Here is a 23,279-nt window from a genome sequence, read left to right as displayed (position 1 = left end):
AATACTGAGCTCAGGAGCAAAATGGGGATGTGGTCAAATTGAAGTGGGCTCAGTTGGAAGCTAGAAAGATAATTAAAGTGCTAGGAAATTGAGCCTTTGAGAATAGGTTAGAGTAACTTGGATTACTGAAACTGAATCAAAGGGGGGTGAGGGTAGATAGGATAATAGTTGCCTAGTGTAAAAATAGTCTTATTTTAAAGAAGGCAAGCCAGCTGTCAGGTTCTCTATAGGGGAATAAGAAGGGGGTCAATGCTATTTCTCTGCAGGATAGTGAAATTAGGTCAAGTGTAATGAAACTTTTCCTTACATGGGAGAATTATTAAATGGGAGGACATTACTGAGAAAATCATTTTCATATGGTAGTCTAAAATTTGCCATGGGTTCTCAATGTTCGAGATTGATTAAATCTGCCCTTTGATGGGGGCATGGATAAGGTAACAAAGCAAATTTTCTCCAGGTCATTACATGTCTAGTTCTCATTGATTGTTCCACTTCTTCTTGAAATAATGCTTGATTATAATTTAATTGTAATCTCATTCTGTACAGGTGTCTTTGTCCCTTTTTGCACTAATCAAATTTAATATTGCTGAATAATGTTCCAGGAAAATTTTTATGAGATTCTTACAATCACTAATACATCAAGGCCATTTATTAATAGCTAGATTCTTTCATGCAATATCTTCCTAAATTTCTTAACCCCCTCTTCTGACCCACGTCCTTCTTGCTAAATTGCATTCTACATTCTTGCAGAAGAATTAATTCTTCCTAGCATAGATCTAGTCATGATAATTTTTCTTAAAAAAAAAGTCTGGTGTATATTAACTATTCACATCTCTCTGTGGCCAGAGGAAAAAAGACCCTATTTATCTCTTGCACTTTAATCCTGGTGTAATGCATCACTATATGTTGGACACTGTTTGCCTTTGATAAACTGTCTTATACATTATACTGGCCTATTTTCTTTAATGAAATTCTATAGGCTGCATTTTAAAAGGGCATAACTTAACACACCTTATCATTGCTCATTCTTCCTTGTTTTCTCAGTCACCTGCTTAACACTTAAAAATGCTGGCTTAGTCAATTTGTGCTGCTACAGCAAAATACCTAAGACTGAATAATTTATAAATAACAGAAATTTATTTTTCACAGTTCTAGAGACTGGAAAGTTCAAGATCAAGACACTGGCAATTTATCTGGTGAGGATCTCTTTTCTGAGTCCTCACATAGCAGAAAACAAAAGGGCAAGCTAGTCTAACATTGTATGAAGTCTCTTTACAAGGGGCTTAATCCCATTAACAAGGGAGCAACCCTTATGGCCTAATCACTTCTTACAGGCCCCACCTCTGAATCACTTTGGCAATACCTAAATTTTGGAGGGGGCTACATTTAAATCATGCCAAATGCCATACAGATGAGTGTGCCCTCACAAAGACATCTCTGATTCTCTGGTTTCAGTGATTCCCACGGTTCTATTGGAAGAAGTACGATTTACAGTGTACTCTAACTTCTGGCTGCCAGTTTGCCTTAAGGAGGCAATTGCGTATGTATTCTCTCATTTAGAATGAGAAATAATGTATTATTAACCAATTTAATATTTTTTCCCACAGGAACGATAGACTACTTTTTAAAAAGACTTTTCCTTTTCCCCCTATCCTAAATGTGTTTCATTTGTTTGACAGATTCCTAGCAAGGATCAATGTGTAAACAGCACAATTTTGGGAGCAAAAGTTCCCTTTTCAGTATTGATGTATTTAAATTTTTCATTATTTATAGTAAGTATATGTACCATAAAATACACAAATGTTCTAAAAAATGAGAAAAAGTGGTTCAAAAATTAGTTGAAAAAGTAATTGTGTTACTTAGAGATAAATCACTATAAAAATGTGAAATTTATATATAGAGAGAAAACTAGAGTGCATAATAATATTAACGCAATTTAAAATAGATGAGTAGTTTTTACAACTTTGTTTTGACCAAAATGAGATGCTTTACAAATACTCTTTTGTAATCCTTTATCTCCAATGTTTATTGTATAGTGAACATCTTTCCACAGCAAGTCCAAATTTATTCCAACAGCTGAATAGTATTCCACTGTTTTGGTGCAGGGCTGGCATGTATTACCATGCAGATTTTCTATTGATCAAGAGTCTGGGACTGAGTATGTAGATAGAGGCTAAAATCTAGCCCAAATTGCAGTCACCCAGCTTCATAACAATTTGTGCCCGACCAGAGGAACTGTTCTTTTCTAATTAACATGAATTTTCTATGTGGGTTGTGGTGGTTCTGTAGTTTTAACTTACAAGTTTTGTAAGTTCATAGTTTAAAATATCCAATAGCTCAATAAGGCTTATTTTCAAATGTAGCAGTATCACTGCTCCAAAACCATCCCAAGTCCCCTTCTTCTTCTTATATTGAGACCTGTCTAGAGTTACATTACAATTTTTTTCAAGCTATATTAAGGTATTTCTAACAAATAAAAAATGCATACATTCAAGATGTACAATGCGATTATATGCGATACACACACACACACACACACACATACACACTGGGAAATGATAACCATAATCCAATTAACACATCCATTACTACAGTTACCATTGTGTGGTGTGTGTATGTCTGTGTGTGTGTGTGTGTGTGTGTGTGATGAAAACACGTAAGATCAACTCTTTTATCAAATTTCAAGTAAATAGTATGGTAAAGTACTACACTGTAATATACAATATAGTCACCAAGCTGTACGTCACCAGAACTTATTTGTCTTGTTCCTGAAAGTCCTCCACAATTTTGGTAACTATTACCAATATCTTCAACTATTTTAGCTATTGCTTCTAAAATGTTCATAAAATTTATTACTAAGATATTTTTACTCTATATCTTAATTTTTCAGTTTCAGATGTAATCCACTGAATTCCTGCTATGAGAAAAATGGGAATTTCCTTTCTTATAACCAATCACATCATTTCCAGCATGCCAAATGTATACAAACATAGCGCTCACAATAAAATTGGTAAAACCTTTTTACTGAATTGGTATTTATTGTTCATGTGCTTATTATTGCATACATTGTGTTCATTATCCAAATATTATATATATACACATATATGTATGTGGGTATTATAATACTATTACATTTTTTCAGATATGTTTATTCTTAATTTTTGTGGGTACATAGTATGTGTATATATTTATGTGACAATTGAGATATTTTGATACAGGCATACAATGGGTAATAATCGCATCAGGGTAAATAGAGTATCCATCACCTCAAACATTTACCCTTTCTCTATGTTACAAACAATCCAATTAAACTCAGTTATTTAAAAATGTACAATATATTACTGTTGACTATACTCACTATTGTGCTATTAAATACTATATCTTATTCATTCTATCTAACTATACTTTTGTATTCATCAAACATTCCTAATTCTCTCACCTCTCACTACCATTCACAGCCTCTGGTTACCATGATTGTACTCTCTATTTCCATGAGTACAATTGTTTTAAGGTTTAACTCCTACAATAAATGACAACATGTGAAGTCTGTCTTTCTGTGCAACCTTATTTCACTTCACATAATGACCTCCGGTTCTACCGGAGATAACGTCATTGTTGCAAATGATGTTATCTCATTCTTTTTTATGGCTAAACAGTATTTTATTGTGTATATGTCCTGAAGAGTTTTGTCAATGTTTTCTTTAAGTAGTTTTATACTTTGAGATCTTAGATTTAAGTCTTTAATTCATTTTGATTAGATTTTCAAGTACAAGGCAAAAGATAGGTGCCTAGTTTTACTCTTCTGGATATGGATACTCAATTTTCACAGCAGCACCCATTGAAGAGACTATCTTTTCTTCTATGTATGTTCTTGTATCTTTGTCTAAATAAGTTCCTGTATGTGTATAGATTTATATCTGAGTTCCCTATCCTTCTTCTCTGATCTATGTGTTTGTTTTTATACCATGCTGTCTTGGTTACAGTATCTCCATAGTATAAAGTCAGGTAATGTGATTCCTTGTTTTGTGCTTTTGGCTCAGGATGGCTTTGACTATTTTGAGTCTTTTGTCCTTCCATATCTATTTTAGGTTTATTTTTTTCTATTTCTGTAAAGAATGTTACTGGATTTTGATATTGATTGCATTGAATCTATAGATTTCTTTACGTAGTATGGATATTTTAACAATATTGATTCTTTTAATCCATGAATATGGAATATCTTTACATTTTTTGTGCCCTTTTTAATTTCTTGCATTAATGTTTTATAGTTTTTATTTTAGAGATTTTTTATTTTTTGGTTGTTTATTCCTAAATAGGTTGATTTTATATCCTGCAGCATTACTGAATTCACTTATCAGATCTAACAGTTTTTTGGTCGAGTCTTAGGTTTTCCCAAATATAAGATTATATCTACACACAAAAATAATTTGAATTATCTATTTTCCATTTGGATGCCCTTTATTTCTTTCTCTTGTCTGATTTCTCTAGCCAGGATTTCCAGTACTCTGCTGAAAAACAGTTGCGAAAATGGGCAATCTTGTTGTGTTCCTTGTCTTAGAGGAAGAGCTTTCAGGTTTTCTCCATTCAGTATAATATTACATATGAGCCTGTCATATATGACTTTTGTTGTGTTAAGGTAGGTTCCTTCTATACACAGCTTTTTAAGGGTTTTCATCATGAAGAAGTGTTGAGTATTATCAAATGCTTTTTCTGCATCAATTGAAAAGCTCATATATTTTTGTCTTCCATTCTGTTGATATGATGCATCACATTAACTTGTGTATGTTGAATCATCCTTGCATGCCTGGATAAATACACATAGTCATGATGAATGATATTTTAAATGTGTTCTTGAATTTGGTTTGCTAGTATTTGTTGAGGATCTTTGCTCAATGTTCATTAGGAATTTTGGCCTGCGGTTTTCTTTTTTGACATGTCTTTGTCTTGGTATCAGGGTAATTCTGTCCTCATAGAAAAAGTTTGGAAGTATTCCATCCTCCTCTATTTTTGAGAATAGTTTGATTAGGATTGATATTAATTCTCGTTTAAGTGTTTGATAAAATTCAGCAGTGAAACTGTTGGGTCCAAGACTTTTCTTTGCTGGGAGACTTTTTATTATGACTTTGATCTCTTTACATGTTATTGGTCTGTGCAGAGTTTGGAATTTTTTATGAGTCAATCTTGGTAGATTGAATGTGTGTAAGAATTTATCTATTTCTTTTAGGTTTTCCAATTTCTTGTATAGAGTTGCTCATAGTAGCCACTAATGATCCTTTCAGTTTCTGCAGTATCAGTTGGAATATCTCGATTTTCACCTCTGATTTTATTTATTTGGGTCTTCTCTCTTTTTTTCTTAGGTTAGACATATGGCAATTTTGTTTGTCGTTTCAAAAGACCAACTTTTTGTTTCATTGATGTTTTGTATTTTTTATTTTAATTTTATTTCTCTCTGCTTTAATCTTTCTTATTTCTTATACTTATTTTGGATTTGGTTCGCTCTTGCTTTCTAATTTTTTATATATTTTTTAAAATTTTAATTTAATTTAATTTTTTTATTTTATTTTATTTTTTTGAGATGGAGTCTTTCTCTGTCGCCCAGGCTAGAGTGCAGTGGTATGATCTCAACTCCCTGCAACCTCTGCCTCCTGGGTTCTCCTGTCTCAGCCTCCCGAGTAGCTGGGATTACAGGCACACACCACTACACCCAGCTAATTTTTGTATTTTGAGTAGAGACAAGGTTTCACCATATTGTCAGTCTGGTCTCGAACTCCTGACTTTAGGTGATCTACCTGCTTCGGCCTCCCAAAGTGCTGGGTTTACAGGCATGAGCCACCATGCCTGTCCTGCTTTCTGGTTTTTATGATTATCATTAGGTTTCTTATTTGAAGTTTTTCTACCTTTTTGATTTAGGTGCTTGTTGCTATAAACTTTCCTCTTAGTACTGCTTATGCTGTATCCAACAGGTTTTGGTATGCCATTATCTTTTTTTTTTTTTTTTTTTGTAGAGAAATTTTTCAACTTTTTTCTTAATTTTTTATATCGACTCACTGGTCATTCAGGAGCATATCTTTTAATTTATTGTCTATGTATAGTTTCAATATTCATCTTGGTATTGATTTCCAGTTTTATTCCATTGTGTTCTGAGAAGATATTTGATATAATTTTAATTTTCTGAATATTTCAAGACTTGTTTTGTGGCCTTATATATGGTCTATCCCTGAGAATGATGCATATGTTGAGGAGAAGAATGTGTATTCTGCAGCTGTTGGGTAAAATGTTCTATAAATATCTATTAGATCCATTTGGTCCACAGTGCAGATTATGTCTGATGTTTTTTGTTAATTTTCTCTCTGGATAAACTCTCTAATGCTGGAAGTAGGATGCTGAAATCTCCAGCTCTTATTGTACTGAGGTCTCTCTCTCTCTTTAGCTCTAATAACATTTGCTTTCTATATCTGGGTGCTCCAGTGTTGGATGCATGTATGTTTACAATTGTTATATCCTCCTGCTGAGTTGACCCTTGTTCATTATATAGTGACCTTCTTTGTGTCGTCTTATAGTTTTTGTCTTGAAATCCATTTTATCTGGTATAAGAATAGCTACTCCCGCTTTTTTTTTTTTTTTTAATTTCTCTTGGCATGGAATATCTTTTACCATCCTTTTATTTTCAGTCGAATGTGTCTTTCTAGGTGAAGTATATTTCTGGTAGACAACAGATTGTTGGGACTTTTGTTTTTTATGTATTCTGCCACTCTATGTATTTTGATGGGAAGAGTTTAGTTCATTTACATTCAAATTATTATTGATAAGTAAGGACTTACTCCTGCCTGTTTGTTTATTTGCTTTCAGGTTATTTTGTGGTTTTCTTTTCCTTCCTTCCTTCCTGTCTTCCTTTTAGTGAAGGTGATTTTCTTTGGTTGTCTTAGTTTCTTTCTCTAAAAATTTTTTTGTATGTATCTGTTATACGTTTTTAAATTTGAGGTTACCATGAGATTGCACATCACATTTTTAGCCTGTAATTATTTATTTTATTTTATTTCTAATTATCCAACTTTATTTTTCAACTGCGGTGTCAAGAAATGTCACAGCTGCTAGGGTGAATGTACAACTTCTGCAGCTTTCAAACCCAGGCAGGAAGCTACCTGACTGCACAAGACAAGCCATGAGGTGCACTGTTCAGGAAGAAATGGCTGGGTCTCTTTAACAATATTAGTTTAGAGCATTTTAAGGTAACACACACCCTAGTACTGCTTACAAGCCAAAGGAGAAAGGGCAAGGTATCCATCATATATCACATCCCTTCGAACAGGGAAATGAGCATCAATTCTGTGGGAACAACATCTTCGGATTACACATCAACTTGTTTTGCTTGGACTTCCATGGCAGCTGCAGCAGAAGCAGCCATGGTTCCACCGCATTCTGCCTCTGCTGCCTTTGTCTCAGCCCCACTTCCAGCCTCCGCAGCCTCACTTCTGGCCTCGTGGCCCCCTACTCAGACGCTGTTGCACAGAGCATGTGCTCTTCCAGCAGATGTTCAGCCTGAGGATCACTACTGTTGTCCGCTGTATCCACAGGGCCTTCAGACTCGCCTTGCTCTCCAGAGCAGTGCTCCTTCCCCATCTATAGCCCTCACTGCTGTGGTAATCTCCTGGACCAAGATATCTGCCGCCACCTCCTCAGGTGTCTCTTCCGTGTCCTCACCTCCTAAATTGCCATCTCCTCCCATTTCTGTGTCACCAGTTTCACTGGTGTAAGGGGCCTCACACCCGAGGTATCTGTCTGTTGTTCAAGAAACTCTTAGCCATATGGAGACTGGTTTTCTTGAATTGCTCAGCAGCCGGCCCAGTCTTATAGGAGGCCACCAAGGCAAACAAAGGTGGCCTGGTGGCTGGGGTTGCTTCCATGCACATGGCCTCTTATGGCCCGGAGTGAGGCACCTACAATTCCAACTCCCTCATTGCCAAGATCAACCAGCGTTGGGACATGGTGTCCAAGGAGGAAGGCAGGGACGGGAGCGCCACGGTGGGGAGGGCATGCAGGGCTGGGAGAACTCCTTCCACTTGCAGACCTTGGAGTCCTATGACTCTATGCCCTGCCTGCCAGAGCACAGCCCCTACCGCCCCAGTTACAGCTACGACTATGATTTCAACCTGGGGTTCCACCGCAATGGCAGCTTTCAGCGGCAGTACAGTGAATGTCGACACCTGGCCCTGGAGTAGGGCTCCCTCGATGGCTTCATGCTGGGCGGGGCCAGGGCCATTTCCAGGACCAGAGCAATCCCGGCACCTTCATGTGCAGTGACCCCATCAAGACACCCTCGGCCTCCCCTGAGCCTCTATCCATGCCCTAGAAAGAGCTTAACCACGTGAGTGGATGGGGTCTGGGAAGGCCCTCTCCCCAGGCAGCAGACTTCTTGGCTCTTCTCCCAGTCCATGGCTCCTGACTAAGGCTTGATGGGCGTGCAGGGGGCGGGTGGCTATGACAGTGCTGGCCTTATGGATGTGGTCACTTGTAGGACCGGATGCAGGATCAGGATCCACCCAGAAGGAGAGGGTTTGACCCTTCAGACTAGATGGCATGGGAAGGAAACAGAAGCAGCTCCAGATTTGTAAGGAGCCACACGCCAAACTAGCCTGGGTTGACAGCGAAGGAGGTTTCTCAGAAAATGATCTCCTGGTAACTTCCACTCAGGAGATGAAGAATTCAAAGGTGAGGATGAATTCTGTGACTCTGGTAGGCAGAGAGAAGGACAACGAGATGAGGAAGTGAAGAAGAGAAGGGAAAAGTAAAGGAGGAGAGACAGGATGCAGGACCACGCAGCCGACAGGATTCACTTGGCCTCTTCCGTGTGCAAGTTCTGTAGATTTGAAGAGGAAGAGATCCAGAAGCATCTGCAAAGCAAATTTCACAAAGAGACACTGCACTTTATAAGCACCAAGCTGCCCAACAAGGCAGTGGAATTCATCCAGGAATACATTATAAACAGGAATAAGAAAATTGAGAAGAGGCGTCAGGAACTCATGGACAAAGAAAGCACAAAACCAAAACCAGATCCTTTCAAAGAGATTGGCCAGGAGCCCTTTAAGAAGATCCAAGCTGCTCACTGCCTGGCCTGTGCTGTGCTGATCCCTGCTCAGCCACGGCTTCTCCAGCCACACCTGCACTCCACTGACCACAATAACCTATTTTTTAAATTAATGGCAACTTAACATTGAATGCATAAACAAACAGGCAAAGTGAAAACTAATAAAAACTCTACACTGCAACTTCATCTCCCTGCTTTTTAATTTTTTGTGGTTGTCTTATACGTCTTTCTATACTATGTCTTGAAAATTTGTTGGATTTCTTACTTCTGATAGTTTCATCTATTAGTCTTTCTACTCAAGGTATGAGTAGTTTATGAACCAGAATTACAGTGTTATGATATTCTGTGTTTTTCTGTGTACTTACTATTACAGGTGAATTTTGTGCAATATCTTCAGATGAGATGAATTATTGCTCATAAACATCATTTTATTTCAGATTGAAGAACTCCCTTTAGCATTTTCTTGTAGAATAAGTCTGATGTTATAAAATCCCTCCGTTTTTGTTTGTCTGGGAAAGTCTTTATTGCTCCTTCATGTTTAAAGGATATTTTTATTGGATATTGCCGAGACCAGCTCGGTTGGGGAGACCCTAACCCAGCAGCGCAAGAGGAATTAAAGACACACACACAGAAATACAGCATGTGGAGTGGGAAATCAGTGGTCTCAGCCTTCAGAGCTGAGAGCCTCAGGCAGAGATTTACCCACATATTTATTGACAGCAAGCCAGTGATAAGCATTGTTTCTATAGATTATAGATTAAATAAAAGTATTCCTTATGGGAAATAAAGGGATGGGACGAAACAAAGGGATGTGTCTGGCTAGTTACCTGCAGCAGGAACATGTACTTAAGGTGCAGATTGCTCATGCTATTGTTTGTGGTTCAGGAACACCTTTAAGCAGTTTTCCGCCCTGGGTGGGCCAGGTGTTCCTTGCCCTCATTCCAGTAAACCAACAACCTTCCAGCATGGGCATCAAGGCCATCACGAACATGTCACGGAGCTGTGGAGATTTTGTTTATGGCCAGTTTTGGGGCCTGTTTATGGCCAGATCTGGGGGCCTATTCCCAACAGATATACTATTCTAGGACAATTTTTTTTTCCAACACTATGTGTATGTCATGCCATTCTCTACTGGCCTATAAGCTTTCCACCGGGAAGTCTGCTGCCAGACACACTGAAGATCTTTGTATGTTACTTGTTTCTTTTCTTTTGCTGCTTTTAGGATCATTTCTTTATCCTTGACCTTTGGAAATTTGATTATTGAATGTCTTGAGGTAGTCTTCTTTCGGTGAAATCTGCTTGATGTTCTATCACCTTCTTGTGCTTGGATATCGATGTATTTCTCCAGGTTTGAGAAGTTCTCTGTTATTATCCCTTTGAATAAACTTTCTATCACTCTCTCTACCTTCTTTTTTTTTTTTTTTTTTTTTTGATAGAGTTTTGCTCTTGTTGCCCTGGCTGGTGGCAATGGTGCAATTTTGACTCACTTCAACCTCCACCTCCTGGGTTCAAGCAACTCTCCTGCCTCAGCCTCCTGAGTAGCTGGGATTACAGGCATGTGTCACCATGTCTGGCTAATATTTTTGTATTTTTAGTAGAATGGGGTTTCCTCATGTTGGTCAGGCTGGTCTTGAACTCCCGATCTCAGGTGATCCACCCGCCTCAGCCTCCCAAGGTGCTAGGATTACAGGCTTGAGCCACTGCGCCCTGCCTACCTTCTCTTTAAGGTCAATAACTCTTAGATTTATCCCTTGGAGGCTATTTTCTGGATCTTGTAGATCTTCTTCATTCTTTTGTATTCTTTTTTCTTTTCTCTCCTTTGACTATGTGTTTTTAAATAGCCTGTCTTCAAATTCCTTAATTCTTTCTTATGCCTGATCACTTTTACTGTTCAGAGACTCCAATGCATTTTTATGCATGCAGTTGCATTTCTCAGCTCCAGAGTTTCTTCTTGATTTTAAAAAGTATTTCAATCTCTGTTAAATTTATGTGATAGGATTCTGAATTCCTTCTCTGTCTTATCTTGACTTTCATTGAGCTCTTCCATAGAGATATTTTTAATCTACTCTCTGCAAGGTTACATATTTCTGCCTCTCTGGGATTGGTCACTGGTGACTTCGGTAGTTCATTTGGTGAGGTAACATTTTCCTTGATGGTCTTGATGCCTGTGGACATTTTTCAGTGTCTTGGAACTGAAGAGCTGGATATTTCTTGTAGTCTTCGCAGTCTGGGCTTCTTTGTACCTGTTTCTATTGGGAAGGCTTTCCAAGTGTTCAAAGGTACTTAGTTGCTGTGATCTAAGTCTTTGGTCACCGCAGCTGTATCTGCATTAGGGGGCACCCCAAGCCCAGGAGTACACTAGTTCTTGCAGGCTCACAGAGGCACCACCGTGGCACTCTAGGGTCAGATTTGGGAGAATTCTCTGGATTACCAGTCAGAGATCCCTGTTCTCTTCCCTTACTTTCTTCCAAACAAATGGAATCTTCATCCCTGTGCTGAGCTGCCTGGAGGGTGACAATAACACCCCTGTGAGCATCACCACTAGGACTGCACTGAGTCTGACCCAAAACCAGCACAGTACTGAGTCCCACCCAGGCCTGCAGTGACCACTGCCTATTTACCACCTATATTTTCTCAAGGTCCAAGGGCTCCACAATCAGTAGGCGGCAAATTCCGGTCAGGCTTCTTCTCTTCCATTCAGAGAGGTGAGTTATCCCAGTCCCTGGGTAGGTCTAGAAATGGTGAGCAGGAGTCAGGACCTGGAGTTGGGAACCTAGGAATCTACTTGGTGCTCTATCTAATGTGGCTGAGCTGGCACCCAAGCTGCAAGATTTTTCCATCTTTTCCTCCCCTTTCCTCAAGTAGAAAAGACTCTCTCTGTGGCCACCACTGCCACAGGCCTGCAGCAAATACTGACTTGCTAGTGCTGATGTTCAATCATGACCCAAGAGTTCTTCGGTTCACTTGTGGTGAATATCGACAGGCCTGCATCTCTTGCTTCAGGGTAGTGGGCTCCCTTCTGGCCTAGGGCAGGTCCAGAAATACCATGCAGGAGTGATTCCAGGCCTGGAATCAGGTATAGCAGAATCCCACTTGTGGCTGAACTGGCACCCAAGCCGCAAGATAGTCTCCTTTACTCTTCCCTCTCCTTTCCTCAAGCAGGAGTCTCTCCCCATAGCCACCACAGATGGAAATGTGCTGTGTTACACCTGAAGCCAGCATGGTTCTGAGTCTCGCCCAAGGCCCATGGCAATACTGCCTTGCTATCACTGCTAGTTATTCATGACCCAAGGGCTCTTTAGTCAGCAGGTGATGAATCCTGTCAGGAATGTATCCTTCCCTTCAAGGCAGCAGATTCCCTTCTGGCTCAGGGTATGTCTAGAGATGTCATCCAGGAGCTAGGGCCTGGAATGGGGGCCTCAGCACTCTGCCTGGTGACTTTTTCTCCTGTGGCTAAGTTGGTATTCAATTCACAAGACAAATTCCTTTTTACTCTTCTCTCTCCTCTGCTCATGTGGAAGGAAGGAGTCTCTCCTGGATCTGCAAGCTGTACTGTCTTGGGTTGGAGAAGGGGTGATGCAAGCACTCCTTTAGCCACCTCAGTTGGTGTCTCACTAGATTGCATGCACCCCAAATTTACTGTCTCCAAGTTCAGCACAGCGCCAGGACTTTCCCAGGAATTATATCCTTTGTGGCTGAAACTGCCTTCCAAGTTAATTTAGAACCCCAGAGCCCTTTGGCCTGTGGTGGTGTGGCTTGTTGGAACTCATGTTCCTACTGCTGGGGCTGACCTAAATAATCCCTCCTTGGGCACTAACTGAGTCCTGCCCCTTCTTACTTTCAGCTGTGATAGGATAGCACTGAGTTCCAATGCAACATTTCACAATCACTGTGCTCTCCCTCCCTCAAGCACACAGATTTTCTCTCCGCATCATGTGGCTGCTGCTGGGAAGTAGCGAGGGGTGGTGTAGGTGATTTAAGATTGTCATTTTTAGCCTCTTTCCTTAATATGATGTTAAAATAAGGTACTGTGGTTGCTTGCTTGATTTTTGGTTCTTATGAAGGTGCTTCTTTGTGTGGATAGTTGTTCAATCCAGTATTCCTGTTTGGGGGAAGATAGATGGAGTGCTCTGTTCAGCCATCATGCTTTGCCTCACTCTTCTCTGTTTTGTTTATATATATAGTTTTAACTGCACTTAATATTTTGTTTCCTTATTTTCTTATAAGTGATTAAATATCACTTCCCATTAATTCATCCCATACCTCTTCTCCAGAACTATATACTTTCATTATGTCCATACATTATGTAATTCATTGGTTTAATTTTGTTCTTTGATAAACACTCTTGAGGCCCTGTCCTTTTCTTCTCTAATCTGAAGTTTATTCTCTAATTCTGTGGGATAGCTTATGTCTTGTCACATTGTCACCTTGGGATTGACATTTAACTTGATCCTAGCAATTCCTATCAACTCCTTTCTGCATTGAACCCTCCCTTTTTTGTTTTCATTTCTTCATTCTTAATTTATGACTTTAATTTTAATGGGCCATATCTTATAGTAGCACATTGGAAATTATATGAAGAAAGTAAATTTCTTGAGGATTTGTACGTCTGTTAAAAAATAATTATAACAACTTCTTAAGAACTTCTTAGATGCCATACTCTACTCTTTGCATTTTATGTGTGTTTACTTATTTAATCCTCAGAACAACCCAGTAAGAGAATTATTGATTTCCTGGGAAAGACAAAAACTTAAGAAATTGAAATTTAAACCCCAAATTATGTAGACACTTGCTGTTCCAGAATTAAAACCCCTGAAATCCGACTCTAAGTTTGTGTTTTAACCCTACACTATGCAACACCCAACAGCATTATTCTACCATCACATGTGATGAATAATTATATTTGATGCAGAATTCTAGCTTCCACTGTCACCGACATATTTTTTCTCTTTTTATTGTTATTCCTTCTGAAATTCCTATTGTTTACGTATTGTGTGTGGGTCATCTGGTTTTTGTCATCTTTTCATGTTTTTTTCCTCCATTTGTGTTCTGATTTTGTAACTTTATTTTCCAACACTTTACTATTGAGTTTTTAATTTTTTCTAATATATTTTAAATGTCAAGTATTTTTTCTTTTTCTTGTTCCCTTTTTGTATACTTATAAACAGTATCTTTTGTCATTTTTATACATATATAAACTGCACATGTTCTCTGTATGATAATCTTGCTGAGCTTTTTCTTGGGGAAATTCAACTGTCAAACTCTCTGTTTCTCTAGAGAGGAATTATTTATCATTCTGCCTGAAGACTGCAAACGCAGTAGCCAGTGTTCTCACAGCAGAGTGGAGGAGGTGGTTTTACCATGCTCTATATAGATTTCCAAAGATGCTCACCTTTCCACATAGTATTTTCATCCTCAGCTATGCTTGGGTCCCCAAGTCTGAAGCAATGTCTGACTTAAGCTGTTTAGACAACTGATCTTCAGTTCAAAGCAGGTGATTATTCCTTACACAGATTTCCAAACAATTCTCTTTTTATCAGCCCAACATACACCCAACTATCAGAAGTGCCTCCAATTTATGCAGTTCTGTGATTCAAATGTGTTTTTGCTGGGTTCTACCTACGATTGCATTAGAATGCACTTCTAGTTCTAACCAGTTATCATGTCTTCATTTGTTTTTAGTTTTCTTTCTTTCTTTTCTTTTCTTTCTTTCTTTCTTTTCTTTCTTTCTTTCTTTCTTTCTTTCTTTCTTTCTTTCTTTCTTTCTCTTTCCTTCCTTCCTAGTTTCTTTCTTTTCTTTCTTTCTCTCTCTCTCTTTCTTTCTTTCTTCTTTTTTTTTTTTTTTGTTTCAGTCTCACTCTGTTGCCCAGGCTGGAGGGCAGTGGCGTGATCTCGGCTAGCTTCAGACTCCACCTCCCAGGTTCAAGTGACTCTCCTGCCTCAGCCTCCTGAGTGGCTGTGATTACAGGTGCCCGCCACCACACCCAGTTAATTTTTTGTATTTTTAGGAGAGATGGGGTTTCACCACGTTGGTCAGACTGGTCTTGAACTCCTGACCTCAGGTGATCCGCCCGCCTCGGCCTTCCAAAGTGCTGGGATTACAGGTGTGAGCCATCGTGCCTGGGCTGTTTTCAGTTTTCTACAATATATTGCTGTTTCTCCTATTCCATTTTTGATATTATGGTGTATCAACTTTTATCTCTTTTCTGACATTTTAGTGTGATTTCAGCATGAAGCAGATGTTTCTCAGAAGTTTGTCTTCATTCATAAATAGAACCCAAGACCTCTAAGTTATCACTGGAAAAGAGAATATCCTCAAAAAGAGAGACATGTGGACCCTGGAGACATAATAATTTACCCCGAAAATTATGTTTATTCTGTTATTGTTATGCTACTGGCAGCAACACTCTGACCACTTCTACCTAACCAACTGCCCTTTTAATGTAGATCAAAATATGAACAGCTTCCTTCTCTTCTTTCCTCTTTTACTATGTTTAAAAACACTTGATTGTTTTATAAATATGTAATTGATTTGAAGATAAGAAAAATCATTTAAAAGTGGAATGTAGTATGTAAGTAAAGGATCTGGCTAGCAAGGTCTTAACACATCCATGTGGGCCCAAGATGTAAGAAAATAAAGATCATGAAGAAATTACTGACTCCTAATTTTATGACCACTCTCCTCTCATTCCACAGATGTACTTCAATTTGAAGGACAGCCTTGTTCACAAGCAAAGGTGAGTTATAGAATACTTCTGTTTACCCATTAATTATCTATTTACATGAAATACTTCACTTGCAAAGTTCCAAAAGTACAGAAAATTCTTTCTTCTTTCAGTAGAAGATTGTATATAGTATGTGTAATGTGTAATGTGAATTGTATATAACAGAGGTGGAGGATAAACTTCACCAATTAAATCATTTTTCACACTTCACTAACAATATGTTGAGAGGAAAGCTTATAATGCAGAAGATGTTAAGACTGGCAATATTTTTCTCCATCTACAACTTCAATGGCAGGTGGTTATTTTGACATTGTCTGTGTCATTTTCTATCTTAAGTGGTAGAATATGCCATCATTTTAAGTATCAATATATGTTATTGCTTATAGAAAACAATCAGGGGATAGGAAATGATTCTAAAATATGTATATTATTTTCAAGAAAAAGGCAATAAACTCAAAGGTAGCAGGAAAAGTTCAAAATGTGAGAGGAGAACAAGAGAGAAAAATAATCATCAAATTGTTTAACTGTTAGAACACAACAAGTCAAGATATCCGGGCTGGCGAGAAGTGGGTTTTGAGAAGAATGAATTGTTAATAGGAAACTTACATAAGCATATGATTTAGAAGGAAACATTTTCAAGTTTTGCACAAAGAGATGATTATGACAGTATTTCAAGCAAGCATTTGAGCTTATGAAAATGAGTTTTTAAATGTATAGTTGTATTATACAAAACATCATTGCTAATCTGTTTTGCTTAAGATAGTGCCATCAAATACCAAGAAATTTTTAAATACTTTTGAAAACTGAAATTTGAGATTCCAAACTTTCAATATTACAGGAGATAAGTATAAGAGGGGGTTCATTGTTACGTCTAAACTTAGAAAGAAAATATGGCTCCTATATTTTGACAGAATATTTGCCTTACATGTACCCAGACCTGATTTCTGGAAAAGTCAGATACAATTGATGCTCTATCCTCCTAAACGAAAAATAAGCTTTCCAATATTGATTGTAAGCATGTATTTTGAAATCACTGAAAATAACAGTATTTGACAACTTATCCACACTATGGGTTAAATTTTTTAAAAATGCTACAGCAGTAAATTTAATTTGGAGAATTTTGTAAGTGCATAAAAAGCGAAAAAATTCACATCTTCCTCCATACTGTGCCACGTCTCCTGTACAAGAAGTAAATATATTCCCCTCACTCACTACAGTTCCTATAGAATAACAAAGGCATAGAGAAAGTTATGACGATTTTTTAAAGAATAGCATATCACAAATATTAATCAGTAATTATAGATTCTTCCATGTGAAATTTAGGGCAATACCTCATTTTTGAATTTCTTTCAGGTTTATGTTACAGTAGGAATGTCTTAGATTTAATACAGAGAGACTATGCTTCAGGGTAGGAGCCATATCTTTCTCCTTCATTTCTTTGCCTCTATATTTTAATTTAATATCTGTTTGTCTTACTCAGTACATGTTTATTGAATTATTTTTAAGGATGAATGAAGAAATAAGTAAATGCAAAAAATATCCTCAGTCAAAACACAAAATACTCTCACCAAAGTATAATTATTATTTTATATTATTTATTGAGTATGGCTCTACTCTCAATATATACAAATGATGCCTTAGCCTTCCTTCCTACTTTAATAATATATTTGACACTTAAAGATTCTCATGAATTTCAAATACACTTCGTTGTTTTAAAGACTATAACCAAAATAGTTATTTTCTTGAAGTTTTTAACCTTATTTGTACATATTTTAATTCTTGAAACATAAAATATTTGGCAAATAATTTTATTAAATCATTACAACTCGGTATCTTTTCAAATCAAAGACAGAAACCTACAAAATACAATGACAGCTACTAGGCCAATGATTCTCAAATGTGAGGTAGCACAGAAATCAACTGGGGAGCAGGTTAAAAGTATAAATTACCAAGCTCTTCTGTCAGAGATTTTGGCTCATCTGTCATCAAGTTTTATAGTTGATTTCTGATGCAGTTGGTATAGGATCTTATCTTGAAATACACTGGACTACAGTGTCATTTACATGATTGCAGCTATTGTGCCATGGTTTGGTTCTTCCAAGAGCTGATCTGAGATTAGGATTCTAGTGATAGAACTTTATTTTTGGAGTGAACTTTATATGAATAAACAAAAAAGAGAGGGATGCAATAGAGGAAAGGGTTAGCCCTAATAAAAGGTGGACTATTAAGATATTTTCTACAGTAACCAACTGAAGCCTAAACCCTGAGGAGTTTCTGATAAATGTCACCATATACATACCTCAATATTATTTCCCAACAGGGAAAGAAAACTTGAGTATTTATATCCCAACTCCCAAGAGTCCTTGGTAAAGGCAAAATCCAAGTTAAATGTAAAATCCAAGAGATGTTAGTTTCTCATCATTTTCAATCTGCTTGGGGAGTTTAACAGGGCTATCTGCAGTTTGTGCACAATTGATCTTTAGCACAAGTGCAGACTGGCAAGTGGAAGTCACACAGAGTACATGGTAATAATGTCCATAATAGCTGAATAACATGGATCAGATACTGACAGTGTCTACCAGAGATTGGGTCTGTATATTTATACCTCCCTCTTTTGTGCCTAGAATTTAGTAAGCAACAAATATTTTTAATAAATAATGAATGAATGAGAGAAAGACAAAGCACTAGTAAATGAAGGATTCACATTCTGTTCAAATAAAATGGGAACAGTGATTAAGGCAAAATGAAAAGCTCTGAGAACCAGGGAGCTGACAGTCATGCACCTTAAAATATATTTTTCTCTTACATGATTTGTCATCATCTTAATAGGCACTATAGAATTGTCTGTTTTGTGTTGGCACCTTCTCTCACTCATCACCTTCAGAAATATTTTCTCTAGAACTATTCCCAATGGGATGATGCAACAGATTTTAATGGAAAGCTTCATGTTACAACACAAATGTTTGCTCCCAGTGAATATCCTTCTGCCCTCCTTATTAAATATTAATTCATTTTGTCTGTTTGGTCTAATCTTAATGTTTTTATAACAGCATTATTTTAAATAATCAAAAGGACAAATAGGAAATATATCTGAAAATTTCACACTTAGAAAACAGCACAAATAAATCTATATCTAATTTTTTCAGTCATATGTGCATACTTTACTACATACACTCACACAAATGTATATATCCTTGAGTAGGACACGTGACATGAAATCCCTTGAGATCACTGATGCAGATAGAAAGTGGGATGGCCTTTCAGAATCTCTGTCTTATCACCATGTCTCATATTTCTCATTCAAATCTCAAAGAATCAAGGACACACTCTTGGAAGCTGAAAAAACTCAATATTCCAAATATCTGACTCATATTCTGCTTGGGACTTACAGGGATTGGGGATGTATAAGCAAGTAATCATTTACTCCTAAATTAAAATTCTTTCACAAGAATGTGAGAAATATTCATTTCCACACTCATACCAGTTACTTAGTTAAATGCAGGGGTTACAACCAGAAGCCTTAAAGATATCAATGAGGTAACACAGAGGTGTCAATTAGTCTAGGTGCATATTGGTGCATGACAAATGACAAAAAGAAGGGAGAAGTAAAGTCTTTGAATGGGACAGTAGACATCTTGCGTAAAGTTATTCAAATAAAGGAAATATAAAGTATGTATACACACAAACACACACATACATACACACACACACGTCTTTTGAAGTCCAAATAAAACTTTTCAAAAACAAAGTTGCAGTATTTAATTTAGGGCAAAGAGTTTTCTTCCTTAAACAAAGCAGTTTTCTAGTTTTAACTTCAGATGATGCCCTTAAAGTGTAGTAATTCATAGCCATTTTAAATTTTCTGTTAATTTTCTATTCTGTCATATAATTGAAATCTTCTTCCTGCCATTCTTTGGAATATTTTAAGGAATGTTTGCACATTTGGACAAAATCCAGAGCTGTAAAGTTGCCTAAATGGATTACTTGTTATCTAAATATTAAGCAGTGAAACAGAAAGTGCTTAATAGGACCTTATGGTCCAGTGAGCAGGGTAAGGAAACGTCATAATGGATTCTCCAGAGTTTGTAGTCAGGCTTATTTGGAACGTAGCATACATGACAATGGACATCCAAAGGGCATTCCTTAGGTGTCTTTTGGAATAAGTATTATGCATGGATCTAATCAAATTCTAGCACCTCTTTCTTGCCAATATGATCTTTGCAGATTACTTAAACTGCTTTGGTAAGTTGCATAAGTTGCTTTGGTCAAGTATTGTGAAGATCAGTGGATAGTATTTAAAGTACTTGCACAATACACAACACATAGTAAGCACTAAATAAACATTGCTTTCTGTTATTTTATTATTAACATTATTATTACGCCTGCCCCAAGACCAGTGGCACAGAATACACAAGCAACATTTAAAGAACACTTAGGAAAAGATAGAAATAATAGTAGTAGCTGACATCTATTCAAAGATCACAATGTTTCAAGAACTGTACAAAATGCAGGAACTCATTTAATTCTTCTATCAATCCTATTTCATTTCCAACTGTACAGAAGAATCTGAGCCTCTGAGATGAAGCCTCTTGCTCTAGGTCAGGTAGGTAGGAATGGCAGGGCTGGCATTTAAACCCACAGAGTCTAGGGTTAGAGTCAGGCTCTTAACTAATATCCTATACTATCTCTTGATAACAAGAAAACAGTCATTCCAGATAGGAACCACATGGATTAAAATGCCATTTAGGGCACGTAAAAAAGGAATAGCAAAAATGAATGAAAACAGAGGAGAAAATATTTATTTTCCTTAGCTACATGTGGCTCACAGTTTACACCTATAAAGAATGAAACAGGAACCAGAAATTAAATACTACAACTGTGCTATATCAAAAGCATAAGTGTTATGTCAAAAGCATAAAAGCTATGTTAATGTCGGTATACTTTGTTTATGACTAAATAACCTGTATAGTTAGCTGCATAAAGCATGTTATTGGGTGTGTTCTGCCATTATCAATTCGTCTTGTTTTTGTTTTGTTCTCCTTTATTTTTATAATGTTGTAAGTTAAAAATTTTCTTTTCCTATATTGATTTAATAACATATTATAATGAACAGCACCTGACAATTACAGTCATTATTCTGATGTTCCACTAGAGGAATAATATTCCTTATTTATAATACGTAACGTTATATTACTTAGTGTGGGATTTATTTACATTCATGTGTATGTATTTCCCCAAGGTTATTCTGCCCTTCTTTGTCCTACATATCATTTTCTACAAGAGAAAACAATTTTATGTATGTGCTTGTATGTATACACACACATACACAGAGAGAGAGAGAGAGAGAGAGGTCAAACGCACATAAAACACAATCTAAAACAAAACACGTTTAGGGAATAGTTTTTGTTTCTCTTATTAGTAGCATTCAGTTGTACTTTGGATCCACAAAGTTAAATTATTAGCCTAATACTGTGAATTCTTTTATTATAAAATCACAGCAAAACTTACATTATATAATAACATTTGACCAATTTCTTTATATTTACTAATAACCACATTGCATACATTGTGAAAAAATATATTTCCATCAAATATGGAAATTTGGTCCCAGAATATTTTAGTGACCTGACCAATGGCACTGAGGAAATTGGGCTAAAACAGGATGCAGTCCAAGTCCTCAGACACCTGGCCTACTTCTTCTCATCTTCCCAGGCCAAGAGACACAGAAGCAGCAAAACCGTGCATCGCCAGACTAGTCCATGAATGCTTGAAGCAAAACATGCTTTTGTGGTGCCACAAACATTCTTAAAGCAGTTTTAGCAACACTAAAATGAAAAACAAAAGGAACATGGGCTCTAGTCCCAGGAAAGCCATGTTTTCTAATGTTTCCATTTGAAATAAACTCTGCATTCAACTCCCTAAAGCAACATTATTATGAACATGATTTTATGTGGATAAATTACTACTATATTTCAGCTGCACTGTGGGTTAAACAGGCTTTTGTGGGCTACAGTGTAGATATCATTACCTCATATACCGCTGCTACTACAGAAAAATGAATTTTGAGTCCAAGCTAATTTTTAAAAAATTATTAACATTGAAAATATTCCCTGGTAAATTGTTTTACTTTCACAAGACTGAAGATTTAACTATTACTACTTTGGGGCAGAAATGATATTGTATTCTCATATGTGTTCCATAGGGGTATTTTATTCCCATAATTTACCCATTAAAGTATCTTACCAATATGTTAGGTTGAAATATGTAAAAACTCCAATATTTGATCATTTTGAGCTGTAAAAGTAGCAATTCCATATAGTGTAATTTAATATACAAATATACAGTAGCTCAACTCTCTATTGCTGATATTTCAAGTCTTTTCTATATTTCCCATTACACAATGGCAACACCTAACCATAGGCAGTCATATTATCACATTTTGAACATTTTGATTAATTTTATTTATATTTAAACACTATTTATTTAGCATCTCCTATATTCCAGTCATATCCTATGTGTTTTGTGTGATAAAAGTAATACAAATTTATTGTTGACATTGCACAAAATATAGCGAGACGGGCAGATCACGAGGTCAGGAGATAGATACCATCCTCATGAACATGGTGAAAACCCGTCTCTACTAAAAAATACAAAAAAAAAAAAAACTAACCGGGCGAGGTGGCAGGTGCCTGTAGTCCCAGCTACTCAGGAGGCTGAGGCAGGAGAATGGCATAAACCCAGGAGGCAGAGCTTGCAGTGAGCTGAGTTTCAGCCACTACACTCCAGCCTGGGCGACAGAGCGAGACTCCGTCTCAAAAAAAAAAAAAAAAGATACAAATAATAAATGTCATGAGTAAATGCAAAAATACAACTAACAATTTTGTAATCAGTTACTTGTTTTAAAAATACATAAAAATAGGATCACTATATGTATGCAGTTATAATTTTTAGATGTTTGTATTGTGTACATTTAACTGACACTCTCTTTCCTATGTCAGAAAGTATTTTTGGTATACAGACATTTCAATGGTTGATAGCACTCCATGGTATGGCTCCACGCACATCATCTGTAGGCCACTCTTGCATTGCTATAAATAAATGCCTAAGACTGGGTAATTTTTTTTCTTTTTTTTAAAGATGTTTAATTGGCTCACAGTTCTGCTGGCTATATAGCAAGCATAGTGCCAGCATCTGCTTCTGGAGATGCTTCAGGAAGCTGTTTCTCATGGTGGAAGGCAGAGCAGGAGCAGGCATCCCACAGGGCAAAACAGGAGCAAGAGTGGGGAGGAGGTGCCACACACTTTAAATGATCGGATGTCACATGAACTCAGAGCAAGTGCTCACTTATCACCAAAGTGATGGCCCCCATCATCTGCCTCCATGATCCAAATACCACCAGGCCCTACCTCCAAAGTTGGGGATTACATTTCAACATGAGATTTGGGTAGAGACAAATATCCAAACTACAT

General features: G+C 37.1%; 1 pseudogene; it reads left to right on the top strand.

Moving 5' to 3' along the window:
- Positions 1-7,313: 7,313 nt before the first annotated feature.
- Positions 7,314-23,279, top strand: part of LOC111543242 — a 34,667-nt pseudogene continuing 18,701 nt past the window's right edge.

The sequence above is a fragment of the Piliocolobus tephrosceles genome, chromosome 14, assembly GCF_002776525.5.
Source record: "Piliocolobus tephrosceles isolate RC106 chromosome 14, ASM277652v3, whole genome shotgun sequence".
In the NCBI taxonomy this organism is placed as follows: Eukaryota; Metazoa; Chordata; class Mammalia; order Primates; family Cercopithecidae; genus Piliocolobus; species Piliocolobus tephrosceles.
This window is presented reverse-complemented; position numbering and strand designations above follow the sequence as displayed.